We start from the raw sequence: 17,212 nt of genomic DNA, 5'->3' as shown, positions 1-17,212 counted from the left end.
ATCCTCACCCAGTCTGGCCTACATATAACTCCAGGGCCACAGCAATGTGGTTGACTCTCAACTGCCCTCTGAAATGTCCTAGCAAGCCACTCAGTTTTATCAGTCATGGCAAAGTCTCATCAAATAAATGAAACTGGATAGACCACCTGGCATCGACAGATACTGGAAAAGGTAAGAGTAGAAACAGCCCTGTCGACCCTGCAAAGTTCCCCTTTCCAACATTTTGGCTCATGCCAAAATTGGGCATGCTGTCTCACGGACTGCTCAAGCAGCAGCCTTACACAGTCATGCTCATGGAATCATACCTTGCAGTCAATATCCCAGACATGATCATCACCATCCTTAGATATGTCCTGTCCCACCAGAAGGACAGACCCAGCAGAGGTGGCAGCACACTAGTCTCTGGTCAGGAGGGATTTGCCCTGGGAGTCCTCAATATTGACTCCAAACCCAATGAAATCTCATGGCTTCTGCTGCTGATTACCACATACCGTCCTCCCTCAGCTGACAAATCAGTATTCCTCCTTGTTCAACAACACCTGGAGGAAATACTGAGAGTGACAAGGGCACAGATTGTACTCTGGGTGGGGAATTTCAATATCCATCATCAAGTGGCTCAGCTGCAGCACTCCTGATTGAGGTGGGCAGTGCCTAAAGGACATAGCTGCTAGACTTGGTCTGTGGCAAGTGGTGAGGGAATCAATTGAAAGGAAAACCATACTTGACCTCATCCTTATTAATCTGTCACCTGCAGATGCTTTTGTCTATGACAGTATCAGTAAGAGAGACCAGTGCACTGTCCTTGTGGAGGTGAAGTCCCACATTCAGACTGAGACTACCCTCCATCATGTTGTGTCACACTATCACCGTGCGAAATGGAACAGACTTTGAGCAGATCTAACAACACAAGCCTGTTTATCCACGAGGTACTGTGTGTCATCAACAGCAGCAGAATTGTACTCCAGTACTATTTGATAACCTAACGGCCTGGCATATCCCCACCTGATCAATACCATCATGCCAGGTGATCAATCGGGGAGCAGTACCAGGTACACATGAAGGTGAACTGTCAAAATGGTGAAGCCACCAAACAGGTCTAATTGTACGCCAAACAGCATCACCAGCAAGAGACAGACAGAATTAAGTGATCCCACAAGCAATGGATCAGATCAAAGCTCTGCACTCCTGCCACATCCAGTTGTAAACAGTGGTGGACAATTGAGCAGCTCTCTAGAGGAGGTTCCACAAATTCACAATCATCGATGAGGGAATAGCCCAGCACATCAGTGCAAATGATAAGGCTGAAGCATTCGCAGCAAGCTTCAGCCAGATGTACAAAGTGGATGATCCATCTGGGCCTCCTCTGGTGATCCCCAGAATCACAGATACCACCTGATTAGAAATAACAGTGTAATCTTTCAGTCTTCACTAGGTTCAGTAGAGGTGCCAGAACTTTAAAAAGTTGCAAATAAATTCTAATTCAAGAAGGAGATTAAGGATATTCCTAGTAATTAGCCCAATGGTTTCAATGTGGACTTCAGAAGCTTCAAAATCTCCCCCTCCCCCACCGCATCCCAAAACCAGCCCAGCTCGTCCCGTTCTCCCACTGCAACACAAAACCAGCCCAGGACATCCCCGCCTCTCTAACGTGTTCTTCATCTCACCTATCCCCTCCTCCCACCTCAAGCCGCACCTCCATTTCCCACCTACCAACCTCATCCCGCCCCCTTGACCTGTCCGTCTTCCCTGGACTGACCTATCCCTTCCCTTCCTCCCCACCCATACTCTCCTCTGCACCTATCTATTCCTCGATCTTCAGTCCACCTCCCCCTCTCTCCCTATTTACTTCAGAATCCTCTCCCCATCCCCCTCTCTGATGAAGGGTCTAGGCCCGAAACGTCAGCTTTTGTGCTCCTGAGATGCTGCTGGGCCTGCTGTGTTCATCCAGCTCCACACTTTGTTATCTACAACCCATTTAGTTTGACATTGACAGTGAGTCAGGTTTTAGAAACAATCATCAGGGAAAAAGGCGTCATCAAGCACTTGGAGAGCTCAACTCAATTCACTCCATGTGACATCAAGAAACAATTGGAAGCACTGAACAGTGCAAAGGCTATTGCTGTGCAAAGGTTGTTATTTTTTAGATAGACATAAAGTCTATCACAGCTCGGAAAAAGCTCCATCAATGATATATAACAAAACAAGCAGTTATCATCAGTCATGCAATTTTTAGAAAGCCTTGTTTAAAAAAGTTCCAAAGTCGGCAATGACATTTCCCTGATCCCGTTTTTTTTTTCAGAAACCACTGTTGGTATTTTCACAAAATTTGAACTAAATCTTTTTCCACAATTTCTCAAAAATTAAATCCCCAAAGCAATAAGAAAGATCAAGCATCTGCGCAATAATTGCTTGTGCAAATATGGTGTGCACCTTATTAACTAGAAAGTACTTTGAGTGCCTGGTGGTTGGGAAACACTTTTTGCCCTGGACCCATTGAAGCCAGCCTGAGACACAAACCTTAGGGCCCGTTCATTCTGACTGATGTCACCATATGCAATGTTATGACAATACTTGACTTTGGCAAACAGTCAGTGATCTTAATTATGCATCTACATGCAACCAATCAGGAGTTTCTAGATATGTATCTATAAAGTGGTAAAAGCATAGTCATCAGATCTAGAAGGGAATTTTTTTTTTCTAAGTAGCTGCAGGTGTTTAGAGCTATTTGCAGCAAAGGTAGAGGCCATTCATTCCATCAAGTCTATTCTAGTTCATCATGGAGCAACCCAGTCCATCCTATTCCCTCATTCTGCCTCCATAGTTCTGCAAGCTCATTTCTTTCAAGTACCTGTCCATTTTCCTTTTGAAATTGATTTTCTCCATTTCCCTAACCTCCCCCAAGAGTAGTGAATTCCATGTCATTAGCACTCAGGACATAATGTGATCTTCCTCACCATTCCCCTGCATGTCTTACCCAAAATCTTGAATCTGTGTTCTGTCATGCTTGTATCATCAGCCATTGGGAATAGCTTTTCCTTCCTTACCTCATCAAAACTTGACATACCACTATTAAATCTATCTTCAGTCTCTTTAGTTCCAAGGAGAACAACTGCAACTTCTGTAACTTAACCAGGTAACAATTCGTGGAACTATTTTGTTAAATCTGTACTTGCTATAGGACTCTCGCAACACTCTTAAAATGTGGTAACAAGAATAGAACACAATACTCTAATTTTGGTCTAACCAGAGTTTTATAAAGATTCAGCCTAACTTCCCTGCCTTTGTAATCACCCCTGCTATTTATAAAGCCAATACTTTATTAACAGCTCTCTCAATATGTCCTGCCACGTTCAAAGGTATATGTACCACATTTCCCAGCCACTCCTCCCTTTTTTCTATGCACACTCCAAAAATGTGTCAATAATTCTAAATTGCTTCTCCATATATCTACTGCTAAGATGCTCACCTCATACTTTGGAATAAATTCCAGTTGCCTATTGTACAAAAATCTGCAAATCTGTCTGTGGTCTTGTTGCAATTGATAAGTATAATTCTCACAGTTGTTCACTCTTCTGAGTTTAAATTCCATATGGTATTCCACATTACAAATTGTAGATTATTTTGAGCAATCGCACTAACATTGACCCTGGGGGAATCTCGCTGTCTAACATCATCCCATCTGAAAAATAAGCATTTATTATGAATCACTGTTTTCTGTCCTTAAGCTGTTTTTTTTATCCAAGCTGACAGTGATCCTCCTATTCCAAGATCCCTAGTTTTGTGAACCCAGTTCCCAACTTAAAGTGATACTTTAGCAAAGACTTTATCAAAATCCGTACAGACAACACAAATTATATTCCCTTAATCAGCATTCTCTGTTACTTCATCAAAAGAAGAATTAGATTAATCAAGTGTGACCTGTCTTTAACAATTTTGTGCTGGTTTTCCTTAACTAACCCAAAGCTCTCCAAGTGCTTGTTGACGTTTTGTTCCCTGATTACTGTTTTTCAAACCTGACTTGCTATCAATGTCATATTAAATGGGTTGTAATTACTAGGAATATCTTCAATCTCTTTCTTGAATTAAAATGTCTTATTTGCAACTTTTTAATGTTCTGGCACCTCAAATGAATCTAGTGAAGACTGTTTCACCATTGCTTCCGATCACATTTCCTTTTCAGCTTGGAATGTTGTTTATTCATTCTCAGGATAGCCAACCATTCCAGTAATTGCGTTTGTATGCCATTCAATGCCTCTACCATCTCAATCTTTCCCAATTCTTTGTCACCTTCCTCTTGGTTAGTAAGCACTCAACAAATAATTCATTCTACACTTGCCCTGTTCCTTAAGCAAATCTTACATTCTTGTTCATATGAAGTCTAACTCCACCTTGTACATCCCGTTTACTATTTTTACGCAAAAGGATCTTTGGATTCTTTTCTGTATTGACTGCCATTCAACTTAATTACTTTGCCAGTTTTATTTTCCTCTCTACTTCCCTTTTTACCCTGATCTGGATTGCATTCAACATTCGCTTGCCTTGTGTTATGTGCTTCTTTTATTATGTCTCCACTTCCCTATTTCTCTCATGAACAAATGAGCCTTAATTTTGGTTCCCCTACCTTTGGTGCTCGTTGGAATGTACCTGATACATCACCTCATTAAAAATGACACATCTTTCCATTTGGTCTTTTTGTAGTATTTGTTTACAGTTTATCTTGTCCAGATCCCTTCTCATTCCTTTGATATTAGTTGTCTTCTAATTTAAACATTCTATTTTAGATCGTTACTCGATCTTCTGTATTACTTGGCTTAACATTATGATATGGTAATCACTCTTCCTAAAGTGTTCCAGTACAGATGTTTGGTCCAGTTGCCTCAAGACCCAGTTTCAGATCCAGCAATGGCTCATTTCTGTTTGGAACGACTGCACAGTGTTTAGGAAAGTTCTCCTGAGTGCATTTCATAAATTTCTCCCATACCCAATCTTCTACGAGCATATTCAATAAAAATCTGGGATTAAAAGTCTAATGCTGACTATTGAGTGGTTGTTAGTTGTTGGAGGAAAACCCATCAGATTTACTAATGTCCTTTAAAGAAGGAAACCTGCCATCCTATATGTCAGTCCAGACCCAAAGCAATGCAGGAGCAAATTACTGCAGGTGCTGGAATCTGTACTGAGAACAACAAATCCTGGAGATCACAGTGGGTCAGACAGCATTCATGAAATGACAGCAAGCTAACGTTTCGAGTCTTGACTTGAGACGTTAGCTTGCTCTGTCACCATGGATGCTGTCTGACACAAAGCAATGTGGTTGACTATCAACTGCTCTCTGGGTAATTAGGGATGGGCAATACATACTGGCCTGACCGGCAATGTCTTTGTCCCATGAATGAATTAAAAAATGAAACTCTAACACTATCCCAATTGATATTGAGGTATCTATCACAATATTACAGTTCTTACGGTTCTTCTGCCTGTAATTTCCCAGCAGATTTTGTTCTCCATTTACACCTCTGTCATGTGATCATCGCTTGTTCACTTCCAAATTGAAACTTTTCCTGGCTCCTTCAGGGCATAACTTCTCTCCAGTACTACAATGTCTTCACTAATTAATAGTGTCACCCCAATTCTCCCTTTTTGCCTTCCATTCCTGAACACTTTATATGCTTGAATAAGTGTCCAGTCATCGTTCTATTTAATATATACCTTCACCAGACATGACAGTGTCAATTTCTGGAAGCCCTTCTCATCTAAAGGTCACGGACACTGTAAATCTTGGGTTAAATCTTGGGTTGTACTTATCTCCACCTCAGTTCCTCAGTTGACCCTCTCTTTGTTGACTTTGAGTTTCTACACCACAGACTCTTGATGCTGTGATGACTGAAAGACCATAATATCGAGGACCATTTGGTTCATGGAATCCGCTCTGCCATTTAATGAAATCACAAATTATTTTATAATCTCCAATTCCATTTTTCTGCCTTATCCCAATAAACTTTGATTTCTTTATCAATTAAAGATCTGTCATGTAAGCTTTGAATATATTTAATATAACAGAGCCTCTACAATTGATAAACAATTCCATCAATTCATTACCCTTTCAGAGAAGAAATTAGTCCCCATTTCTGTCCTAACTGGGTGACTCCTTACTTTAAGATTATGTCCTCTGGTTCTAGATTTTCCCACAAAGAGAAGAAAAACCTCTCAGCATCTAAACTGTCAAGGTTCCTAGAATCCTATATGTTTCAATAAGGTTGTCTCTTATTTTTCTAAACTCCATTGAGTTCAGGCCCAAACTACTGAGCCTCTCTTCATCAAATAGTCTTTCCATTCTGAAAACCAACTTAGTGTACTATTTCTGGACTGCCTTCAGTGTCAGTGTATTTTTCCTTCAATTAGAGGACTAAAACTGATCACTGTCTATTACGTATAACCTAAACTGTGTCTTGTTTTGTTTTAGCTAGTCATCCTCCATTTTTATACACCATTCCCTTTGAGGTAAATGCCAATATTCCATTTGCCTTTCCTATTTCTAGCTGAAATTGTATGCGAGCCTTTTGTGATTTGTGCACAAGGACCCCCAAATCCCTCCGTGTGTCCGTTTTCTACTGTCTTTCTCCATTTAAATATTCAGTTATTCTTTTCTTCCTGACAAAGTGCACCAATTCACATTTTCCTCCATGCAATATTTTCAATCTGTCTTTTTTTTGTTCACTCACTTAACCTCTCCTTATGTCGATGTAGATGTTTACTGGCATCCTCACCATTTGCTTTTCCATCTATTTTTGTGTCACGTGATAGTGCTTTCACTTCCCATTCATTAGTATGTAAGGTAAATTATTGTGGCATTGCACTTATTTCAGATTGCCACTCTGAAAATGTCCCCCTTATCCCAACTCTATCTTCTGTTAGTTAGCCAATCCTCTATCTATGCTGATCTGCCACCTCCAACACCACGGATTCTCATAGCCTTCTGTGCCATACATTGTCAAACACCTTTGGAAGTTCAAATATGTTACATCTACTGGAGAAAGATTTGGATGGGCTAGGAGAGTGAGCAAAGAAGGGGCAGGTGGAAACAATGTGGGAATGTATGAAGTTACGCACTTTGGTAGGAAGATTAGAAGCATTGACTTTTTTTAAATGGGGAAAAGCCTCAGAAATCTGAAGCACATAGAGACTTGGGTGCCCTGATTCAACATTCTCTTAAGGTTAATGCAAGTTCAAATGGCAGTTAGGAAGGCAAATGCAATGTTAGCAATCCCTTCAAGAGGTCTAGGATACAGGAGCAGGAGTTTTCTGCTAAGGCTGTATAAGGCTGTGGTCAGACAGCATTTGGAATATTGTGAGCAGTTTTGGGCCCCATATCTAAGAAAGGATATGCTGGCATTGGAGAGTTCCAGAGGAGGCTTACAAAAATGGTCCTGGGGGTGAAGGGCTTGTCATTTGAGGTGCATTTGAGAACTCTGTACCCAATAGAGTTTAGGAGGATAGGGGAAACCTCATTGAAATTTACAGAATACTGAGAGGTCTGTATAGGGTGGAAGAGGAGAAGATATTTCCAATAGTATGGGAGACTAGGGCCCGAGGGCACAGTCATATTGTGAAAGAGTGACCCTTTAGAACTGAGATGAGAAGGTATTTCTTCAGCCAGTGGGAGTGAATCTGTGGAACCCATTGCCACAGAGGGCTCTGGGGGCTAAGTCATTCTGTAGGTTTAAGAGAGAGATAGATAGGCTGTTGATTGGAAACAGGATCAAGGTTTATGGGGAGAAGTCTGGAGAATGAGGTGAGAAACACTTCAGCCATGATCGAATGGTGGAGCAGACTCAATGGGCCAAATAGCCTAACTCCCCTCTAATATCATATGATCTTATGGTCTTATTTGTCAGGCATGATTTATCTTTCATGAGGCCATACTGACCCTTTTTATTCATATTTTATATTTCTAAATGTTCTGCTATTACATCCTTAGAATAAAGTCTAATATTTTCACAATGACAGCTGTTACACTGACCAGTCTATAATCATCTCTTTTTGTCTCCTTCCCTTCTTGAATAAAGGCATTATATTGGAAATTTATTTCCTTTAACATCTGAGGATGCATCTTACCCCATTTGTTTCCGACAAATTTTTTTCTCTCATGGTTGTTATTGTAAGTATTTCCTCTCCCCATTTTGATCCTTAATTATTTGACATTTTTGAAATGTTATTAGTGTCCTCTACCCTGATAACTGAGGTAAAGTGTTTATTCAATTCATCTGCCAAATTCTCAAACCCCATTATTACTTATGCAGCCTCATTCTCCAAGGGGCCTATGTTCATCTTGGACTCTCTCTTCATAGAGTTACAGTCATACAGCACAGAAGAGGCTTTTTAGCCCATCAAGTCCACACCAACCTCTCCACACTAATCCCACTTGGTAACACGTGGCCCATAGCCTTGAAAGTTATAACATTTCAAGTGGTCATTCTTATATTTGTTTCATGATTGTGAGGTTTCCTGCCTTGACTACTCTCCCAGGCAGTGCTTTCCAACTGCCACTGGGTAAAGACATCTTTCCTCAAATTCTCTCTAAGCCTTCCACACTTCATTTTAAAATAATGCTCCTTTCCGTTTTACATACATAAAGAAGTTCTTGTCATCCATTTAAAATTTATTGCTTGTTTACCCTCAACGTTTATTTTCTCCCTCTTTATTAATTTTTAGGTCCTCTTTTACATTTTTCAAACGATCCCAATTCTCTGGTTTACCACTAATTTTGACCATGTTGAATGTGTTTTCTTCAATACAATACTATCCTTAATTTCATCAGTTAACCATAGTTATTTTAACACCTAACAGGAGTCCTCTTTCAGCACTGAGGTATTTCTTTGGTGCGCATCGCTAACTATTTTCTTAAATGTCTGCCATTTTTCCTCAGTTGTATTTTCTACTTAACTCCTATCCCAATCCATTCTAGCTAACTCTCTTTAATTTCTTCACAATTAACCCTTATTTCAGTTTAGCACAGTTGTTCTGGCTCAAGTTTTTTATTCTCAAACTGAATACTACATTCTACCATGTTATGTTCACTCTTTCCTCAAGGATCATTTACCCCAAGATAATTTATGAAATCTGTCTCATTACATATCACTAGATCCAAAATATTATTCTAGAAAACAGTCCCAAATGTACTTTATTACATTTTTTCCCTTGTGATTATTTCTGCCAATTTATTTTCCCAACCTACATGAAGACTAAAGTCAACCTATGACCAACATACATTATCTCCTGAATTATTTTCTGTCCTACAGCATAACTACTCTTAAGGGGCCTGAAGACTACTCGCACCAATGCCTTCTTCATGTTACTTCCACCCATCTGGATCCAACGTCTTACAATTCAAGATCATTTCTTGCCATCATACTTATTTCATCTTGTACTAACAAAGCTACATCATCACCTTTCCTTTCCTGCCTGACTTTTCAAAATAAGTCACATACCTCTGAATATGTAGTTCCCAGATTTGATCTGCTTGCAATCATGTAATGGTTCTAAGATCATGTGCATTAACATTTGTTTGTGTCACTAATTGATTTATTTTGTTCTGAATACTTTGTGCATGTACATAAGGAAAAATTTATTTTGCCTTTATATTGTTCTCCCTCTTTGATTGTTTTGCTTTGTTTCTCCATGTTGTTCACTCTGTCCTTTCTGGTCTCACTTAGGTTGTTGTTGTCCAAATAGCTGCTCTGCAATGTTGCCTTATCATTTTGCCTTGTAATCCTATGTTTCCCCTATCCCAAATCCTCCCTCTCAGTTAATTCAAAGCACACTCTGCGGTCCTAGTTATTTGGCTCACCAGGACACTGGTTCTATCAAGGTGCAAGTGAGGCCCATCCCACTCAAATATCTCCCTTCTACCACATTTGTAGGGCAACAGTGTGAGGATGGGTACATAGGCCAATGCTGGGTGAACAGAGTGAGGATTGCCGCATGGACTGGTGCTAGGACAATAGAGTGGGACGAGTTCACAGGCTGTTTCTTGAGGAACGGAGTGGGGATAGGTTCACATGCCTTTTCTAGGGAACGGAGTGGGGATGGGTTCACATGCCTTTTCTAAGGAATGGAGTGGGGATGGGTTCACATGCCTTTTCTAGGGAACGGAGTGGGGATGGGTTCACATGCCTTTTCTGGGGAACGGAGTGGGAATGGGTTCACAGGCCGGTCTAGGGAACAGAGTGGGGATGCATTCATTTGCCAGTCGAGGGGAACAGGGTGCAAATGGGTTCACAAGGCAGTCTATGGGAATAGGGTGTGAATGAGCTCATAGGCCTGACTGGGGAACACAGTGGGGATGTGTTCACAGGTCGTTGCTAGCAGGAGATTGGGGATGTGATGCAGGACGTTGCTATTCTGGTACTCTGATACCAATGAATGATAACTTTTCCCTTCTTCTGGAGCCCATTGTCAGGTAGCCAGCCATCCTGATATGAGTCATAAACTCTAACGTGTACAAATGACCCTCTTCATATCTCCTTTCTGAGTAAAAGGCAAAGTAGCAGACGTGAGCACTAAGTATTATTGATGTCTGTAAGACTGCTTTTAATTGGAACCCTGGGAAATGCGCGTGTATCAGATTAAATTTAAATCTCAGTGGACGGCTCGCTCAAATTGCTTCAAATAGCCCACATTAAATGCATTGGAGCCACCTTCTAAACTTACTAACAATTTGTCAATGATAACAACTCTCCACCCAAACCCACACAGCCTTTACAATTAAAATACTATCCACCTGAAAGCTGCAACTTATTTACAAGCAACAATATTCGCTGGTTCTAAAAAAGATCCTGAAACATTAATAGTCAATTTTGATTAATAGTCAATATGACTACTTGGTCTTGTGTACTGAGCAAGCATCACATTCCCGACTAGACCTCCACTGATGAGGTGAAGGACAATTTACAGGAACAAAGAAGCAAAAGGAAAAGAAAAATCCATTGACCTGCTACAGAAAGAAACCAGTTTCTATAACAGTCTGTAAATTAATGCGGGGTCACTCTGAGGTGCAACCACCATTCAGGGGAAGTAATTCACCACTTTTTGTCCAGCTATCAGCAACATCTTAGCATCGGATGGAGCGATAAATCAAAATTATGGGAATAGTTATCCCTGGGCCTTTAAAACAGCTGCAGGAAAAGCACAGATCCTTGCAAGTACAAATGTTATTACAGAATTTCCACCAGATGAGAGACTGAGTTGCAAAATCATTTCCTGTGCACAGCAATTAGAAACAATGCACTTCCGTTTTTATGTACCATACAAGCACTGAGAAGGAACCCTTCAATTACTTTACAAAGCTCTGCACCCAAACATCCAAAAATTGTGAATAGCTTTATTCACTCAAAAGATTCTTCATTAAAATAATGACTGGCTGATGAGACAGTAATGATTGCCAATACATGCATTTTTGTAAGCAATTTTGCAACCTATTTAAATCCTTGAAACTAGAAATGGAGATACTCTGCAAACAACCTATTCTTTTTCCGATCAAAAACAATTGTTGTTTCTTTTTTATTTGAATGTTAATAAAATTTAATTGTTTTCGTGATATTCCTTACATTCTACAGGCACAGAAGCTGATGTCCATTCCACATATTTACAGTGATCCATGCTCAGATCCTCCAATAGGAAGATTGGTATTACTGAACCAGCAGCATAGACTTGAGTTTGTGTGTTGGACCATATGGAATTTATATTGCAGCTGACTTGTGGGAATTGTCTGGGAAGATGAAGCTTCTGATGGACAATGACAACATGTTGAATCTTTTGAAAATGCAACTAATTTGACTTAGGGCCAGTCAATTTGGAGGGCCCTGACCAGTCAGCCAGGAGGAGTTAGAGGCGTAACTCCCACCCTAACTTTGAACTAAAACGGACTTGCCCATCCCTGTCCCTCCCCAGACCCTCATCACTAATTATTCCCTCAACAAATGTGCACATCTAATACCACTCTTAGGATCAAACGTGAATGGCCCACCACCAAAACACCTCCCAACTTCTACCCTAACCCCACAGACACCAAACACTGCTCCTAACATGGCCAACTAAATCACTCCATTGTGCAACAGCCCCTCCCCCACCCCCAGAGCTCCGGCGCCTCTCAGATCTAACAGTTCCATGCATATCCAACACCACCCTGGCTACCACCCCAACAGCCTCATCCAACCCAAGGTAAACCAATTCACTACCTCATGACTCCTTCCCAACAGAACCCAGCCCATCAGCAGCCCCACTCCCTAAATTATCTTAATACCTCACCAATTACCTGTCATCTAAGCCCCAGCCACCTTCACCCTATTCCCCCCCACCGCAGCAACCTTCCCACCAGCCACTTGTACCTTCCCACCTCCCTGGCTCCCTAATGCCCACACCTATTTGGCACTCTCCCTCCTTACCCACCTCACACCTGTCCACCCTCACCCACCTGCCACCCTTTTGCCCCACCCAGATGGAACCCTAATCCCCACTAACAGCCACTTGCCACCCTAACCCTCCATTCTCACGACACATTTACCTTAACACTGAAGTTGGAGGCTTTGGGCCTTTAACCATGAAATACAGCGGTTCGTGCATCAAAAGTCAGGGGGGTAGCTGGTGTGTGTGTGTCTGTGTGTCTGTGTGTGTGTGTGTGTGTGTGTGTGTGTGTGTGTGTGTGTGTGCGCGTGGGTGTGTGTGTGTGTGGGTGTGTGTGTGTGCGTTTGTGTGTGTATTGTGTGTGTGTGTGTGTGTGTGTGTGTGTGTGTGTGTATTGTGTGTGTATTGTGTGTGTGTGTATTGTGTGTGTGTGTATGTGTGTGTGTGTGTGTGTGTGTGTGTATTGTGTGTGTGTGTGTGTGTGTGTGTGTGTGTGTGTGTGTGTGTGTGTGTGTGTGTGTGTGTGTGTGTGCGTGCGTGTGCGTGTGTGTGTGTGTGTGTGTGTGGTTTCAGCACCGATTCAGTTCATTGCTGCCAGTATTGATTCATGGACTTATCTAAGCTGCTTCAACTGGGAAGGTTCCAAGCACAAACGTTTGCCTGGAAAACTCGTCAAAACTAAGCAAATTGTTGTCTTAAATGGGTCAGAAATAGAGATTCCACCACAAATCGGATGATCTGAGCCATGACTAAAATTTTCTTTGTTTGATCGCATCATCTGATCATGATCAATAATAACTAGGTTTGATGCATACAGGCACCAGCTGGGTATTCTCACTGTCATCTCTCCTCCCCAGAGAAAACCATTATTATGGTAATTATATGGCAGGCATGATGGAACTCAACAATTTCAATTCAGCTGATCCTTAACATCATGACTTTCCGATCAAAAGAACAATAGAACAAAGAAATGCCATCCAATAGACGAAAACAACTTTTTCAATCATCTGAGGAAAATAAATAGCTACAGGTAAAACATCAAAGAGAAAACTTTGAAACGTCACCCTCACATCTGAATTAAAAAGCAAAATATTGTCAGCATATCATTTTAAAACGGTTATCCCTGCTCTAAGTCATATTTGTCTAAATTGTACAGTTTAATTTTAGCCAACCATACCCAGTGGAATTGAGGTGCAACAGGATTAAATCTGCAAAATAATGCAACCACTGCAGCTTAATGCCAAATACCTTTCGAGTTTCTGACCTGTCAACAAAACCAAGTTGGTCTGTGGGCTCCTTATATAGTGATCGTGCTGTCTCATAAGGCAATGGTTTGCTCTGTGGTGGGGTCATCTCTGCATTAAACATCATCTGGTTTGCAGGACTTCCACTCTGAGCGTCTCTGCCTCAATTATGGCAAAGGAAAACAGTGAGATGAGAAGTTGCAGGATTCATCAATCTTTGTCTTGTCTGAGTCCCTTTCTTAGTGGTCTGAGCTTTTCACTTCATCTTATCTTTTCCAGAGCTCCTCCAAACAGTCGGTCCCTAGAGGACATCACCATCAGCAAATGTCAAAGTCTACTATCTCCAAATCTCACTTTGAGTTTTCTTTTAGAGAAGGTATGGCTATCTAAAAGGTTGTTACAATACAAAAAATCTTTAGATGAAGCTGTCATAGAGTCAAAAAAAATCACAGAGTCAAACAGCACGGAAACAGACCCTTTGGTCCAACCAGTCCATGACAACTATGTTCCCAAACCAAACGAGTCTCAGCTGCCTGCACTTGGCCCATATCATTCCAAATCTTTCCTATCCAAATGTCTCTTAAGTCTTGTAACTGTACCTACATCCATCACTTTCTTTAGGAGTTCATTCCACACACAAACCACTCACTGGGTTAAGAACAAGTTGCATCTCGTGTCCTTTTTAAATCTTCCTCCTCTTACCTGAAAAATATGCTCCCTAGTTTTGAACGCCTCCACCCCAGGGAAAAGACCCTTGTCATTTGCCTTATTTACACCACTCAAAATTTTATAAGCCTCAATAAGGCCACCCCTCAACCTCCTATGCTCCAGTGAAAAAAGTCCCAGCCTTTCCAGGCTATTTTTATATCTCAACCCCTCCGTTTCCGGCAACATCCTGGTAAATCTTTTCTGAACCCTCTCCTGTTCAATAATATTCTTCCCATAACAGGACAACCAGTACTGCACACAGTACTCCAGAACAGGCCTCACCAAGGCCCTTACAACCTCAGTATGATGGCCTAACTCCTACACTCAAAGGCCTGAGCAACGAAGGCAAGTGTGCTAAATGCCTACTTAACTATCCTCTCTACCTGTCCACAAAGAAATATGCACCTGAACCCCTCTGTCTCTTTGTTCTACTAACCACCCAGAACCCTACCATTAATTGTACAAGTCCTGTCCTTGTTTGTAATACCAAAATGCAATACCTCATATTTATCCAAATTAAACTCCGGTGACCGCTCCTTAGCCAGTTGACTGAATTGATGAAGATCTTTTTGTAGTCTTGGATACCCTTCTTCACCATCTGCTATACCGCCAATTGTGGTGTCATCTGCAAATTTACCGACTGTACCTCCTATGTTCATCATCCAAGTCATTGATACAAATGACAAACGAATATGGGCCCAGTACCAATCACTTGGAACACCACTTGTCACTGGGCTCCAATCTGAAACACACTCATTCTACTGAATGTGGCTGAGCCAAAAAAGAGATTGTTGGCTTCACAATGAGAATAAGCTGATGGAATGAGTGTTAAAGCTCTGAAGCCATATAAAAGGCTATATCAGCTACAGACTGAGTAGCAGATTTTTTTTTTGCCTTTTGGTTTTCCACAAGTATTTCCAGCTTCTACTTTTGGAAAGCATTCTCACGTCTTTTTTTCTGAATACAGCAAGATTTGGAAGAGAGTTAGAAATATGCCTTGTTTATGTATTATCAACTTGGCATACATACAGAATAAAGTTAATGTTTGACTTCCATTTCATTCGAACCTACTTAAAGTATCATTTCTCGAGAAACACAGTCAAATACTGATTATTTTTGGTAAAGACAGTTAGCCCAGATGAGGAATGAAAACTAGAGGGCATGCTGGATTTCCATTTAACTGACCCTGATTAAGATGCTTGCTGAAATATGGAATTTAATTAGTGTGTGGAAAATAGATACAAGTTACTTTGGTGAATCACCCCTACAGTTCAATAGTGTAATAAGAAGATTGAACAGTCAGTCCCTCCCTACCTCCCCACCTACACTCTCTCCACCTATCTTCTTTACTCTCCATCTTCGGTCCGCCTCCCCCTCTCTCCCTATTTATTCCAGTTCCCTCTCCCCATCCCCCTCTCTGATGAAGGGTCTAGGCCCGAAACGTCAGCTTTTGTGCTCCTGAGATGCTGCTTGGCCTGCTGTGTTCATCCAGCCTCACATTTCATTATCTTGGAATTCTCCAGCATCTGCAGTTCCCATTATCTCAGTCAGCCCAGGTAGCTGATTTTACTAACAGCTCTGGACATAACCAATTAATAATAGACATAGAATCCCAGTGCAGGTAGAAGTCATTCAGCCCGTTGGGTCTGCAATAACCCTTTGAAGAGCATTCTATTAAATCGCTGTAATCCTACATTTCCCATGGCTAATCCACATACGCAACCCTGGACAGTACAGAGTAATTTAGCATGGCCAATCCGCCTCAACTGCACATCTTTGGGCTGTGGGGTGAAACCAGAGCACCCAACAGAAACCCATGAAGACACAAGCAGAACATGCAAACCCTTCACAGACAGCAGCCCAAGGCAGGGATCAAACTTGGGCCCCTGGCATTGTGTGGTGTGCCATCATGCCAACCCCTGTGGATGGGTGCTCCTGTGGTGCAGGAGGCCTGGATTTGAGTCCCATCTATTCCAGAAGTGTGTAATAACATCTCTGAACAGGATGATAGAGGAAAAAAATAGGAGACAGATACAAGCAATGAAGATCCTGAAAGTCAACTTGATGGCTGAGGGTGGTATTCATGGGACATATGAAAAACTTTAAAACAGCACTGGATGAGTCAGCAGAAGTAGCACAATTAACCCAGGACAGAACAGAGAGAGACTGGGGATAATAGGAGATAGTAAGGACTGGTGATGCTGTAGTCACAGATAACACAGTGTGGAGTTGGAGGAACACAGCAGGTCAGGCAGCACCATTTCTGAAGAAAGGTCCCAACCCGAAACGTCAGCTTTCCTGCTCCTCTGATGTTGGGGATAATATGAGTTAGTTTTTAAAAATTATTGTAAACAATGTCAGCAGACAATGGAAAAGGTGGGACATGGTGCTGGTTTTGAGAGCAAATCCACATTGACTGTGGTTTAACACATTTGGGCAATTTGAAAACTATAAACAAAAATAAGGCACCAAGAAGAGAAAGTAGAAGAAAAGAGCTGATTGTGCTGTTGTGTCTGACTGGATCCATCACTCACTCTTTGTTACTTCTCGCTGTAAAACTCACGTGTCTTACATTCCATCTTAACTCTGATTGAATGAAACATAATCAGCATATTGGTTGCTGCATTGATTTAATAGTAACACATCACTGGATCGATAATAACAACAAATATCAACTGGAAACACAATAGGAGAAGCAACAGCATTCACAACCACCAGCTGGGTGCACAGTCAGAGGAACTGCACCAGAAATTGTATGGTTCATATGGACAAAGCGTTCAATTTGTGCTAATCTAATGGGCAAGCTTCAAAAATTAAAAACATTCCTGAAATTATACTGATTTGGACCTAAAATGGAA

The sequence above is a fragment of the Stegostoma tigrinum genome, chromosome 8 (assembly GCF_030684315.1).
Source record: "Stegostoma tigrinum isolate sSteTig4 chromosome 8, sSteTig4.hap1, whole genome shotgun sequence".
Lineage (NCBI taxonomy): Eukaryota > Metazoa > Chordata > Chondrichthyes > Orectolobiformes > Stegostomatidae > Stegostoma > Stegostoma tigrinum.
Note: the sequence above shows the minus strand (reverse complement) of the source record.